Raw genomic sequence first — 15,420 nt, 5'->3', positions numbered from 1 at the left:
AATGATACCCCTGGAAGCGAAGGCTACTTGGGCCTTATGGATTTTTATAGATGTGGCAGTCATGAAATTACATCTCCATGACATCTCCCTGCCTGATCCTTCTTGTTTGTCACTCAATAGATCAATGACAGGAGCTATGATGGGGCAGCACCACAGATCAATGACAATGATGCATGAAAGTAAAGAAAGCATGTTGTTTAAGTAGCATCCACTGGTTCACATCTCAGACTCTGGAAGGTGACTGAGGCGCTGCTCTTGAATTGCCGCAAAATGCTTCAGAATCCCCATCCAGACTTACTTATCTTTTCAAAATATTTCAACTTTTGAGCATTGGATAAAACAAATAAAAAAGGAAAAGGACACGTTCTGTAGCCACACACGTCATCCTCAGTATGCATACAGAGCCAAGATTAAGACAGTAATAGAAGACAAATTCAAATTTGGAAAGAGAAAGACGACATTTAAAGTGACTGTTTCAGAACTGAAGAGTTGTTTGATTTTTCTTTTTATAATTGTTGAGTGGTAACAAACCAACACTTACAGGTTTGGTCTAACAATTTATTTTTTTTTTTACTGAGGTGTAATTCATATAACATAAAATTACCCACTTTAAAGTGTACAATTCAGTGTCATTTAGTGCATTCAGAATGTTGTGCAACTACCATCTTTCCCAGTTTCGAACTTTTTATCACCTCCGAACACACTGTACCCATTAAGTAGTCTTCCCCATTCTCTGCTCCTTCTGTCCCTGGGCAATCACTAATGTGCTTTCTGTCTCTATGGATTTGTCTATTATGGGTATTTCATATAAAAGGCATCATAGAATATGTGACCTTTTGTGTCTGGTTTCTCTTACTTGGCATAATGTTTTCAAGGCTCATGCACATAGTGGCATGTATCAGAATATCACTCTTTTTTATGGCTGAATAATATTCCACTGTATGTATACACCATATTTTCTTTATTCATCCATTGATGGGCACTTGAGTTGTTTCCACCTTTTGGCTATTGTGAAAAATGCTGCAATGAACACTGGCATACAAGAATCTGTCTGAGTTACTGTTTTCAATTCTTTTAGACATATTTCTAGGAGTGGAATTGCTAAGTCATCCAAAAATGCTATGTTTAGCTTTTTGAGGAACTGCCAAACTGTTCTGTGCAGCAGATATACCATTTTACATTTCCACTAGCAACGTATGAGGGCTCCAATCTCTTCACATCCTTGTCAATACTTGTTATCTTCCTTTTTAAAAATTTATAGCCATCTTAGTGGTTGTGAAGTAGTATCTCATGTGGCTTTGATTTGCATTTACCTAATAACTATGATGTGGCTTATTTTTCATGTGCTATTGGCCATTTGTATATCTTCCTTGGGGAAATGTCTATTCAAGTCCTTTGTTCATTTATTAAACTTCGTGTTGTAGAGGTTTAGGGGTTCTGTATATATTCTGGATATTAAACCCTTATCAGATATACGATTTGCAAATATTTTCTCCCATTCTGTAGGTTTCTTTTCACTCTCCTGATATCATTTGATGCACAAAAGTTTTTAATGTTTATGAAGCCCAATTTGTCTGTTTTTTTTTCTTTTGTTTCTTGTGCGTTTGGTATCAAATCTGAGAATTCTATTGCCAATCATGAGGTCATTAAGAATTACCCTTATGCTTTCTGCTCTAATAGTTTTATAGTTTTAGCTCTTACATTTAGTTGATCCATTTGGAGTTATTTTTTACATATGAAGTGAGGTAGGAATTCAACTTAATTCTTTTGTATATGGTTACTCAATTGTCTGAGCATGTTATGTTACATACATTTAAGAACTATTCTTTCCTCATTGAACAGTCTTGGCACCCTTATCAAAAACCAGTTGTCCATAGATGTCTGGGTTTATTTCTGGGCTTTCAATTCCATTCCATTTGCCTAAATTATCTTTATATGAGTACCACACTGTTTTGGATACTCTAACTTTGTAATAAGTTTTAAAATCAGGAAATGTGAGTCCTTCAACTTTGTTTTTCTCTTTTAATGTTGTTTGGTCTACTTGCAGCCTCTTAAAATTTCATGTGAATTTTTGGATCAGGTTTTCCATTTCTGCAAAAAAGACGAGTGGAATTTTGATAGGAATTGCACTGAATTTGTAGATCACTTTGGGGAGTATTGCCATCTTGAAAATATCAAGTCTTCCAATCCATGGACACAGAATATTTTTCATTTATTTAGGTCTTAAAATTTTTTTTCAGCAATGTTTTAGTTTTCATTATGCAAATCTTTTAACTCCCTGGTTAAATTTATTCCTAGGTATTCTATTCTTTTGGATGTTACTGTAAATAGAATTATTTTCTTTATTTCATTTCGGGTTGTTTATTGCTGGTATAAGAACACAACTATTTTTTGCTTGTTGATTCTGTAACCTGTAATTTTGCTGATTTTGTCTATTAACCCCAGTAGGATTTTTGGTGTTTTGTTTTTGATTCTTTAGGATTTTCTATATATTGAATCTTGTCATCTGCAAATAGAGATAGTTTTATTTCTTCCTTTCCATTTGGATACTTTCTATTTCTTTTTTCTTCCTAATTACTCTCGCTAGGACTTCCAATACAATGTTCAATAGCATTGGTGAAAGAGGCATCCTTGTCTTATTCCTGATCTTAGGGGGAAAGGTTTTGGTCATTCACCATTGAATATAACATTAGCCGTGGGTTTTTTGTGAATGCCATTTATTATGTTGAGGGATTTTCTTTCTATTCCTAGTTTGCTGAGTGTTTTTGTTATGAAAAGTTGTTGGATTTTGTCAACAGTTATTTGTTTGTTTATTGAGATGATCATTTTTGTTGTTGTTCCTTTGTTCTATTAATGTGGTGCATTTCATTGATTGATTTTCTTGTGTTTAACCACTGTTGCATTCCTGAGGTAAATCCCAGGTGACCATGGTGTATAAACATTTTAATGTGCTGTTGGATTTGGTTTGCTAGTATTTTGTTGAGGACTTTTGCATTTATTTTAATAAGGGATATTGATCTGTTGTTTTCCCTTTTTCGGTAGTGTATTTGTCTGGCTTTAGTATCAGGATAATGTTAGCCTCATAAGACATGTTAGGAAGTGTTCCTTCCTCTTCCATTTCTTTGGAAGAATTTGATTAGAATTGGTATTAACTTTTCTCCAAATGTTTGGGAGAATTCATCAGTGAAATCATCAGATTATGGACTTTTCTTTCTTATAAGTTTTTGATTATTTCCTAATTAGATCTCTTTGTTATAAGTCTGTTGAGATTTTCTATTTCTTTCTGATTCAGTTTTGGTGATATATATATTATACTTATTTTCTATATGTCTTATATCTTTTTTCTCCTCATCTCCTCCAATACTGCCTTCTTTGTGTTTGATAGATTTTTTCCTAATAAACCATTTGACTCCCTCTTCATTTCCATATATATATAATATATACATAAATCAATATATATTTAATAAATGTATATTTAAATTAGGATTATTGAGATATAATTTATATACAATAAAATTCACCCTTTTGGCATACAATTCTATGAGTTTTGTCAAATATATATAGTAATATTAACTACCACCATAATCAAGATATAAAATAGCTCCCTCCCTATCAAATATTCACTTGTGCCCTTTGTAGTACTCTCTCCACAATGCCAGTCCTCTGCAACTACTGATCTATTCTCTGTCTTTATAGATTGTCCGTATAAAATCATACAGCACGTAGACCTTTTTGTGGTAAGAATACTTAACATAAAATATGCCCTCTTAGCAAATCTTTAAGTATATAATAGAGTATCATTAACTACAGGCAATATGTGGTACAGTAGATCTCTAAGACTTATTCACCTTGTATAACTAACATTTTGTAAACTTTGACTAATATCTGTTTCCCCCTCCCCACAGACCCTGGCATCCATTATTCTACTCTGTGTCTATGAGTCTATTTCAGATTCCTTATATAAGTGGTCTCAGGTATTATTTATCCTTCTGTGTCTGGCTTATTTCACTTAGCATAGCATCCTTCAGGTTCATCCATGTTGTCAAAAATGGCAGAATTCCCTTGTTTTTAAAGGCTAAATAACATTCCACTGTAAGCATATACCAAATTTTCTTTATTCATTTTTTTGTTGATGGACATTTAGGTTGTTTCCATGTCTTGGCTATTGTGAATAATGAAGCAATGAACATGGGAAAGCAAATATCTCTTCAAGACCCTGATTTCATTTCTTGTGGCTATATATCCACAAGTGAGATTGCTGACATGGAGATACGGTAGTTCTATTTTAAATTCCTTGAGGAACCTCCATACTGTTTTCCACAGTGGCTGCATCAATTTACATTCCCACCAATAGCGCACAAGCATTCTCTTCTCTTCATATCCTCACCAGTACCTGTTACCTCTTGTTTTTTTGGCAATAGCCATTCTGACAGGTGTGAGGTAATATCTCCTCATGGTTTTAATTTGCATTTTCATAATGACTAATGATGCTAAACACCTTTCATATATCCGTTGACCACCTGTATATCTTCTTTGGAAAAATGTCTATTCAGGTTCCTTTCCCATTTTTAAATTGGGTTATTTGTGTTTTGCTTTTTTTTTCTTGCTATTGAGTTGTATGAGTTCCTTTTATATTTTGGGTATTAACCCCTTATCAGATATATGATTTGAAATTATTTTATCCTATTCCATAGGTTCCTTTTCATTTTGTTGATGATTTCCTTTGCTGCAGAGAGCTCTTTAGTTTGTTGTTGTTTTATTTGTCTATTCTTGCTTTTGTTTCTTGTGCTTTTAGTATTACATTCAATAACTAGTGCAAAGACCAGTGTCAATAACTTTTCCCTGTTTTCTTTTAGCAATTTTATGGTTCCAGGTCTTACATTAAAGTCTTTAATAAGCTCTGAGTTATATTTTGTGTATGGTGTCAGATAAGGGTCCAGTTTCATTCTTTTGCATATAGATAGCCAGTTTTCCCAATACTTGATCAGTCATAAAGAAAGCTAATAAGTAACAGCAAACCTGAATAACACTGTAGACCAGATGGAGCTATCAGACACATATAGCACGATCCTACCATAGCAGAATACACAATCTTCTTACATGCACACAAAACATTCCCCAGGACAGATCATACATTGCACAAGTCTTAAAAATATAAAAACAAGTCTAAAAAATATAAGAAGATTGAAATCACATCAAGCATATTTTCTCATTACAATGACATGAAACTAGAAATCAATAAAAGAAGGAAAACTGAAAAATCCAACAAATATGTGGAAATCAAATAACACATTCCTGAACAACCAATGGATCAAAGAGGAAATCAAATGGGAAGTCAGAAACTATGTTGAGACAAACAAAAATGAAAACACAGCATACCAAATCTTATGGGATGCAGCAAAAGCAATTATAAAAGGGAAGTTTATAGTGATAAATGATTATATTAAGATAAAAGAAAAATCTCAAATATACAAAAACTTTACACCTCAAGGAATTACAAAAAGAACAACTAAACCCAAAGTTAGCAGAAGGACATAATAAAGAGTTGAAATAAATGAAGTAGAGACTAGAAAGACAATAGAAAAACATTAATAAAAGTAGTGTTGTTTTTTTGAAAAGATAAACAAAATTGACATACCTTTAGCTACACTCACAAAAATAAAGGACAGAAATAAACAAGATGATAAATGAAGACATTACAACTGACACCAATATGAAGGATCATAAGAGGCTGTTATACCAACCATACTCCAAAAAATTGGACAACCTGGAAGAAAGGAATAAATTCCAAGGAACATATGACCTACCACGACTAAATGAAGAAATAGAAAATCCCTACAGACCAATTATTGCTAAGGAGATTTAATTAGTAATTTAAAACCTCTCAACGTACAAAGTACGGAACCAGATGGCTTCACTAGTAAGTGCTACCAAATGCTTAAAGAAGAATTAATACCAATCCTTCTCAAACTTCCAAAAAACCAGAGGAGACACCTCCAAACTCACTTTGTGAGACTAGCATTACCCTGATACCAAGGTCAGACAAGGACACTTCAAGAAAACAAAATTACAGTTGAATATCCTTGATGAACATAGATGCAATAATCCTCAACAAAATTTTAGCAAATTAAATTCAACAGCAAATTAAAAGGATCATACACCATGATCAAGAGAAATTCATTCTTTGGCTTAAAAAAAATGATTCAACATATGCAAATCAATACATGCGATATGCCACCTCAACAAAAGGAAGGATAAAAACCACATGATCACCTAAATACGTACATAAAAAGCATTTCAACAAAATTCAACATCTTTTCATGATTGAAAACTCTTAATAAACTGGGTAAGAGGAAACATACCTCAACATAATAAAGTGCATATATTACAAGCCCAGAGCTAAAATCATGCTCATTGATTAAATGCCAAAAGCTTTTTCTCTAAGATCAGGAACAAGACAAGGGTGCTTACTCTCGCTACTTTTATTCAAGGTATTACTGGAAGTTCTTGCGAGAATAGTTAGGTAAGACACACACACACACACACACACACATTCATACATACATAAAAGAAAAGTCATGCAAATCAGAAAGGAAGAAGTAAAATTATCTCTGTTTGCAGATGACATGATATTGTATATAGGAAAACCTAAAGACTCCCATCAGTAAAATGTTAGCATTAATAAACAAATTCATTTATACTGCAGGACACAAAATCAATATAGAAAACTCAGTTGCATTTCTTTTTCTTTTTTTCTTTTTTTTTTTTTTGACAGAGATAGACATCCAGCGAGAGAGGATGGGGGAGTGGGAGAGGAAGAAGCAGGCTCCTAGCGGAGGAGCCTGATGTGGGGCTCGATCCCAGAACGCCGGGATCACGCCCTGAGCCAAAGGCAGATGCTTAACGACTGAGCCACCCAGGCGCCCCCTCAGTTGCATTTCTATATATTACTAATGAACCATCTGAAAAGGAAATTAAGAAAGCAATGTCATTTATAATAGCACCAAAAAACATAAAATACTTTGGAATAAATTTTAACCAACAGGCAAAAGATAAGTACACTGAAATTATAAGACACTGATGAGAAGAGTGTGAATAAGACAACAATAAAAGCAAAGATATCCGAAGTTTGTGCCCCATTCAAGGCACAGATGAGTCTTTGAAAGATCAAAGCAGTTATTCTATGTTCAGCTCATAGACTATTTTCTGTTTATGCCAATCATTAGGTCCTGCATTCACTGTTATGTGTTTCTATGAATGTAAGCTTCAACTACTATTAAAAATGGTGACGAATTTCTGGAGTGAATTTTAATTTGTAATCAAACATCTCATCTTCTCACCTAGAGTATAAACGCCCTAAGGTACTGATTTTCATCTTAAACTCCCACTCCCTCTTCCTTTGAAAACTATAACAAGGACCCAGTATTTGATAGTTTCATTGATTTTCTTCTGAACAGTTTCCATTAAATTTACCTATAAAAAGTGGTAGGATTTATGTCAATGTTCCAACTGCAGGTGGCACTGACTGACTTAATTTGTCAGCTCTGTTCTTAGTTACTCTTTCTTAACCTGGAAGTGAACAGAATACTACACATCATGAATCATGTTGAAGGAAAAGCCTGAAGAATGGTTCCTTTGAGGGAGCAGTTTCATGTGGGAAACCATTTTCTCTTTTTATCTATTGTGCTCCTAGGAGTCCAGCCAGGGCTGCATCTGTTTAGTTTATTTGAAATATCTTAGTGTCTAGCATGGTGACGTGAGCGTGTAGACATTTGATAAATGCTGTATCATGATAGTCGTGGCTATCATTATTAGAATGACTATGAAACCCATTCAAAAATGATTTGATGCTGTGATGTCATGTACGCAATGTTTTGTCTCCAGATTTCTTTTACTAGAAGCCTTGAATGAACTCCATTTGTTTAAATATGCAGCGAATCGTAGAGGCTACCTAGTCCATATACCTTATTTTACACAGGAAGAATCTGAAGGACGGGAAAGTTTAACTTGTTCAATATAAAGAGTGCAGTTGGCTCCAGATCTAGGAGAAAAGAATTGGTCTTCTGATCCTAAGCACAAAGATATTTCTACTATACTACAAGAAGAAGTTGCTTTTACTATTATAAAATGGTAATTTATTGCTCTTATTAAAAAGCGGGTTTTAGAATTGCTTTAGGATTCACAACAGATACAAAGAATATTGAAAACGACTTGAATGTATTCCTTCCCAAGTTGAAGATTTTGATAGAGCGGGTGGGCCTATTTCATTTTTATCAGGCATTTATTGAAAAGTAATAAAATCCAGAGCCAAGAGAATGCAACCTAATTAAGTCTAGTTGTGTAGCCAATTTCAACCTCAGCTGACAAAGGAAACCGACAGATTCAAGTGAATAGAGCTTCAGGGTGTGTGTTAATATTGGCTTTGGGGAATTAAAAAAATTTTACAGACTTACCTCCCTGGTGAGATGACCAGTGTTGAAAGCAAATCGCCTTTATAGTGACCCAGGTATCGATTTCTGTTGGAGTTCAGGGAAAAGACTGAGGATTTCATAATACACAATATTGTCTATATTCTGACATTAATGATTTTCAGTGGCTGAGGCCAATCGATGGAGTGTAAGAGGAAAATCCTATACATCCCAAAGTAGGCTTGATGCAAAATGCAGCTACCACAACAAACCTCAAAAGACGTTTGTTCATTTGGTTAATTTTGTGGCCAAATGTTTTATTTCATAATTCTGGAAGCCAACCAACTCCCTGTTCCCTCACTGCATTTCAGCGCTGAATAAATACAGTGCTGGACTTGGCCCACTGAAAACGACCTGCTATCACTCATGCAGGCAAAGCCACAGATTCTGAATTGATTTGGTCCTCCTTCTGGATTGTGGTAGGGAAAATAAACGCACACAGTGACTTATGTCTGTTTCTTCAGGTGACTTTCACCTTGGCTGACTGATTTGTGCTGGGGGGACCACAGAGAGACCTTCCTCTGCTTCCCAGCGACCAAAGGTCAAGATACTTTCATGCTTCTCTCTCTCATTTTCCTTCCTTCTGGGACTGATCTTGTTCTCTCAGGCCTTATATTATCACACCTCCTTTTTTTTTTTTAACCCTTTTACCTTTGTGATTGATTGCATGTTTCTTTAAAGTATAATATCAATCTATTTATTATTTTACAGAAGAAGAATTCTTACGTAGAGTCTTCCCTTTGCCCTGGTCCCAGCCAGGCTGAGCCATTTGCTCTTCTCCAAAGGGTTGAGGCAGCTTCATCTCATTTTGCTTTTGTGTACCCTGCTTCATTTGCCTAAAATGTCCATTCTTTCTTCTGTGCCTGGCTGATTTCTATACCGTTTCTTATTACCTCAAAAAACCTCTTTTTGTCCCATTTGGTCTGGATTAAATGCTTCTCACTGTATTTCCTACATTATATCCTGGCCCATCATTCTACTCCTCACAGTATATTCTCTGTGCCATTTTGTTGCCCTCAGGCACCCTATCACTACCTCATAGGCCAATCAATAGAGCAATCACTGGCTTCTCTTTTTCTATTGCCTATGCCCAGCATAGGGCTTGACACACAGTAGGCACAAAACACATGATGGTTGAATAAATGGATAGGCATTTGGAAGAAGAATCAGCTTGCTGGGCTGCTAATTTCAAACATACATTTTATAGAAAATATTTATGTGGTATAGATGGAAGAAAATTAGATTTAGAATACATGAGGTATGACCTAGACAAGAATCTCAGCTGACCCTCATTTCAATTTCCTCCTCTGTAAAATAAAACTGTGCTAACTGATTTCTCATGATAAAAACAATTCTTAGAGACAGATTACTTTCTTCCACTATAAGAGTGAAGTGGCTTGGCAGCTTCTAGTCCATCAAACAACTACATATGGAGGCTTTAATATATATTTGTCACAGTGTACAATGTCCATAACACCTTAAAAAATAATTCAGAGCTGAGCTGACATGTAAATGTTCAAATAAATAGATATTTTAACCTTCACAAAACTTACTTGGCAAAGACCATGAGTTCATACGCCAAGATGTACAGGAAAAGGAAGTACCAGCTCGGGATGGCTGTGGGAGGAGTGCTGTAGGGAAGGAATTTGACAACTTAAGGGGATGAGGACCAGTGAAGAAAAACAGAATTTTAAAACTGAATGGGTCCTAGAGTCCCCTATCTCTTGATTTAGAACAAATTCAGTTGATGTTTGATGCGTTGTAGCCAAATCAAAGAATATACAGACTCCTGCCTGTTATGGATGATTCTCAATCTGGTGCTCTTTCTACCACAACATCCGAGCTCTTTTATGTTGGCTGAGGCTACAGCTGGGAGTGACAAGGCACATGTAAAGCCAAGGGTAGAAAGAAAAAAAAAAAACAAAAAAACAAAAAAAAAAAACTAGTGGAGTCAAAGCCCTTGAAATTCCAGCTAAATATTCTAGACAAAATCCAGACATATATTTCAAATGGTACATGAAGCAAATATCTGCTTTTATTTTTCCTGCCCAGTATCACTTTCTTTGATAAGAAAACTCTACTTTTCCTCAATGAACTATCTCTTCCAGACTCTCAGTCTTTGTAGCTTAAATGGAGCCTCTCTGTCTAGGAGCAACCTTGTTGCTAATCTGTGTATTTCTAATTTATTTATCTTAGATATTTGTAGAGTAAACATTTCAAAGTGGATAAAAGAATATTTTTTTTCCAACCTTTGAAAAGTCTGCAATGACTCGATGAAGATCATCATCCTTTCTATTGTAGCATATTTATGCCATATTTTAGTTAAATATTTATTGAAGACTGTTTTCCACCTCTGACATTGTGAACCTTGGCCTTTAACTGCTATAATCTTTTCTAATATATTTAAACTTCATCCCCAACCCTTCTAAATGCATGGTTTCTATCATGAGGCTTCTATTAGACCCTGTTCCACACAGCTTCTTAGGGTCCACACTCCATATTATCAGTTCTAACAGCATGATTTTTCTCTTTGTCAAGTGTATTTTTGACACTCTGCCTCCCTGTTTTACGAAAGAATGCTGGCTCTGCAGATAGACATCTTTGGGTTTGAATGCTGGCTCTATCACATGTTAGCTACATGATCTTGGGAAAGCTACCTAACACCTTTTAGCACAGTTTTCTGTGTTTGCAATATATATAATAATTTATATCTACCTCCTGTTGACTATTGTAGGTATACAGTAATATAGATATTATATGTAATATATTTATCAGAGTTCATGGCACTTAGCACTCTAAACATCAGATATTATTGTTATCATTATTCTTATTCCAGAGCATTCACTCTACGTATTCTTTCCCACTTTTGTTAGGTTGTTAAATATTTATAGCATCTTTCCATATTTTGAGAGCTGACAACTGAGTCAGGTTTTACTCTAAGACACAAACTCACTATTGCTATTGGGTCCTTTGCTGGTCATTTGATAATAAAATAATATTTATCTCTAATAACTCTAAGCATGTGAGAGAACAGATAGACAGGTAGACGCTAGTGTGTCTGTCTCTACTCTCTGTCACTAGACTCCAGCATCTGTCTTAAGGAAGGACTGAGAACTTGCACATCTTACTATCTACAGCTCCTGGAGCATATGGCCTGCTACTTGGAAATAAGAAAGAAAGGGAGAAAGATAGGGAAGACACACTAAAGAATTACCTCATAGTATTTCCAAATTTTTTCAGTCTGAATTCTAAAAAATATTTTAAAGTGGTGCATGGAAATTATATATATTTCATCATACACATATGTATGTATATATTTTCCCATATAATCAAAATATCAAAAAATTGTCCAAATTCCTCATTAAACTATAATGTGTACAATATTTCTTTGATTGAATGTGCCAACTGATCTTTTTTAAAAAGTGTGTCAAGACAGAGATATTGCTTTATTACACACTTTGTGTAGGTACATTTCATTTGTTCAACATAAAATTACCAATGACCTACTGTGGGGTAGGCAATACTCTAGATGCTGGAAATGTGCAGACAAATAAAATACGATCTCTGCTTTGCCAGAGATTACAGATTAGTAAAGTAGAACAGCTAGTAGGTAGAAAAATTATGATACAACATGGCAAGCATGTGATTCAATGGAGTTATTAAGTTAGCGTGGATCTGGAGAGTGAGATAACTAACACAATGGGAAACTGAATGGTTGTCCTAACACTAGCTTTTGGTTTGGTTATTTTTGCCGGAACAGAATGCATTTATTTATAAACTTAAAAAAATTCATCTTAATTTTGCTCTCTCATAGCTTAGTCTTTGAGGACCACTCAGTAATACTCGTCCTGTCTTCTTTTTACAGGTGCCCGTATTTTCTTATCTAATTCAACGCTAACTTTTGCCTCTATCATTTCTCTTCTTCCAAAAGTGGATGTTAAGGGCACAGAGAAAGGTGAAGGCAGGAGTGGGGGCATGACAAAATTAGTGGGGTACAAGCAGATAAATCTTTCTGTGCAATGACAGAAACTCAATTCACACTTGCTTAGGCAGGAAAGGTGATGTATCAGCCTTCACAACCAAACTGTAATGGTGAGGAATATGCCATCCTCTGCCAGGCAGCGAGGGGATTCAAATACTGACAGGATCCTCTCACCATTTCACGTGCCTACTATGTTCGGACCCACTTCCTGCTTCCAGACAAACTTCACACTGTTGAAACACGGGCTCCTGGTTAGCTTCCAGGCTATAATGAGGCCCTTCTGTGAGTTTCCACTTGAAAAACTCTTCAGAAAAATTTTGATTAGATAGATGTGATGTGAACAACGAACAAGGAACAATGTGACCACAAGACTGCGGCTCTTGTTCAACTACCCAGTGTTGGAAGAGGAGGAAAGAGCACATCTGAGAAGATGGGGAATAAGTGGAAGGCCAAACAAAAGCAGTCACACGTACATGCTGGCTTTCAAGAAATGTTTACTGAGGGGCGCCTGGGTGGCTCCGTCGATAAGCGTCTGCCTTCAGCTCAGGGCGTGATCCCAGTGTTCTGGGATCGAGCCCCACATCAGGCTCATATGCTATGAGCCTGCTTCTTCCTCTCCCACTCCCCCTGCCTGTGTTCCCTCTCTCGCTGGCTGTCTCTCTCTCTGTCAAATAAATAAATAAAATCTTTAAAAAAAAGAAAAAAGAAATGTTTACTGAGTTCTTACTATGGGCCATGCATGAGACTTGGTGCCATAGTCTAATGGGCAAGAAAAATATTCAAATAATCTGTAAATAAGCCTTCTCAATGGAGGACAGGGGCAGTTGCCCTGTTTCAGGTGAGCTCCACTTTGCAGCATCTTCCTGAATCTGACCAAAGCCAGCTTATCAGGCTGGGGTCAGACAGGCAAACAGACCCACTAGTGTAACTCTTCCAAGAATAAAAGGTTTCACTTAGAAATTAGGTTTTATAAGGATGTTGGAAGATCTGGAACGGGAGGATCAGAGAGTTTCCATGGAAAATCGAGGGCACTGAAGCTGGAAAGTCAGGGAAGTTGGTCTGGAGAGTCAGGAAAGACCTCTGCCATATGAAGCTATGATATGGGTAGTTCTCATTTGCTCATGAAAAAGCTGCTGTGATTCTCATGCTTGCCTACAAGTCTGGCTGCCACCACACCCAGACAATAATATGTTTAACTTCTCTTCTGCCGTCCAAACCTCATGCAACTTCCTCTCAAAGGAAAAAGGGAAATCTTACCCAGAATGAAATAAGGAAGGGGAGTTTGGGGAACGCCATTTCCCAGACCTTAGAAAGGTGTAGTTATGATGCTGAGTTGGCAGCAGACAATTCGTCCCGCATTCTTATCCCGATTCTCATGTTAACACGTGGCCCAACACTTCCTGATGACTAGCCCCTGCTGGTCACTGTCCTCAGTGCTTGGTGTTTTCTCACTGAAGCCTTACAACAAGTCTAGTGGTGGTGTGGGATGGAGGGAGCAGCAGGGAAAGAGAGCTTTAGCTTCCACCCTTTATAGACAGGAAAACTAAAGCTAAGAAGGAACTGACCCATAGTTCCACCACTGAGGCAACAGTGGAGCTGTAGTTCAAATCCAAACCTCTGGCAAGAGAAACTGATTTCTGAACTGCACACAACACTGGCTCTCTAATCTATTCCTTATTTGATAAAATTGTTGGTTATGGCTCCGGGAGCCAAAGGCAGTTTGCTCTCCCACGCACTTTCACTGAAGATGGCACTTCTAATTTCAATGACTCTTGTAAAAGAGCCATTGGGGAGCTATGTCCAGATGTATACGGTTTAAAGTCCTAAAAGACAGATGGACTCCCAAAGGAAATTTCAGCAGCTGTGAGGAAAGCGAAGTAGAATATGTACACCATGGATAGACTGGATTCTTTGTCCAAAATTATTTAAGGCAAAAAAAAAAGTATTTGGAAATTTTATCAATAGTATTAATCTTTTAAAAACTGGGAAATAGCAACTCTGCTGGGCAGTTTTTAAAAAATGTATACCCTTGTGAGTTGTAACATAGTATGAAATTATGTTGAAATGAAGAAAGGTGCTATTGCAATGAAAATGAAAGGTAGTTATAATGGAATATGAGACAAAGAGAGCTTGCCAGAAAAAAAAAATGTACCAGTGGTTATCAGAACAATTTTAGAAAGGAACAGACAAAAAGAGAAGGAGCAAGAGAATAACAGAATAAGCGAGTGTGTGAGGGAGACTGTGTGCGGAAGATTCAAGCAATACATCCCATCCTAATCTGCAGAGCAACAGCGTTCAAAGGGCTTAATGAAGAAGCCTCCAACCCCACTCCAGTCCTTCTGTACGATCTCCTAGCCCTTAAACAATTCCTGCTTGCTAATTTGGCTTCTAAATGGTTTGATCTTAGGAGTGGGGTATCTTGTATAGCAGAAATGGTCTTTTTGATTATTGGAAAGATGTGTTCCAAGATAAATACATATATCTGAAAACTGCCTTATAAATGTATTTCTGGTACATATATAATCAGACTCGTAAGCTTCTCAAGATCTCAACATAGAATTGATATCCTGAAATCCCGGACACAAAAAGCTGAGGGCCAAATACCAGGCCACTATGATGACTCCATAGAAACTCAGAAACCTCATGGATGTCATCATGATATGGCCTGCAGCCTTAGCTCCCTGTGTCCACAAGAGAAAAATGCAGGGTGTATTTTGGTCCAGATGCAGATGAGAAAATTGTGTCAAATGCGTACCACTGAGAGTTAGTGTTCTGTAATTCTGATTTCTCAGCTTATAGGAGGAAGATCCCATTTGGGATCTGTGATGACTTAAAAACCTGTTAAAAGAAAGGCAGCAAAACTATCCTCTACAGGAAGGATAATAGTTTTAACTAATAACAGATCCCCCATTTTAGGGGAATGGAGTCAAGGAATTAAATTATTATTATTTTTTTATATTCATGAGGCAC

The 15,420-nt window shown here is 36.3% G+C and overlaps 1 long non-coding RNA gene across 2 annotated transcripts in view; it reads right to left on the bottom strand.

Moving 5' to 3' along the window:
- Nucleotides 1–6,796: 6,796 nt before the first annotated feature.
- LOC113261137 (uncharacterized) overlaps nt 6,797–15,420 on the bottom strand; it is a 358,028-nt gene continuing 349,404 nt past the window's right edge. The window contains exons 6-7 of one of the 2 annotated variants that reach the window (XR_006410371.3): nt 10,022–10,099; nt 6,797–8,516 (exon numbers count right to left, since the gene is read on the bottom strand). This is a non-coding gene — a long non-coding RNA (uncharacterized LOC113261137). The remainder of the gene's footprint in view (nt 8,517–10,021; nt 10,100–15,420) is intronic. The other variant, XR_008956275.1, reaches the window with a different exon arrangement.

Source organism: Ursus arctos, unplaced genomic scaffold (assembly GCF_023065955.2).
Source record: "Ursus arctos isolate Adak ecotype North America unplaced genomic scaffold, UrsArc2.0 scaffold_3, whole genome shotgun sequence".
NCBI lineage: Eukaryota > Metazoa > Chordata > Mammalia > Carnivora > Ursidae > Ursus > Ursus arctos.
This window is presented reverse-complemented; position numbering and strand designations above follow the sequence as displayed.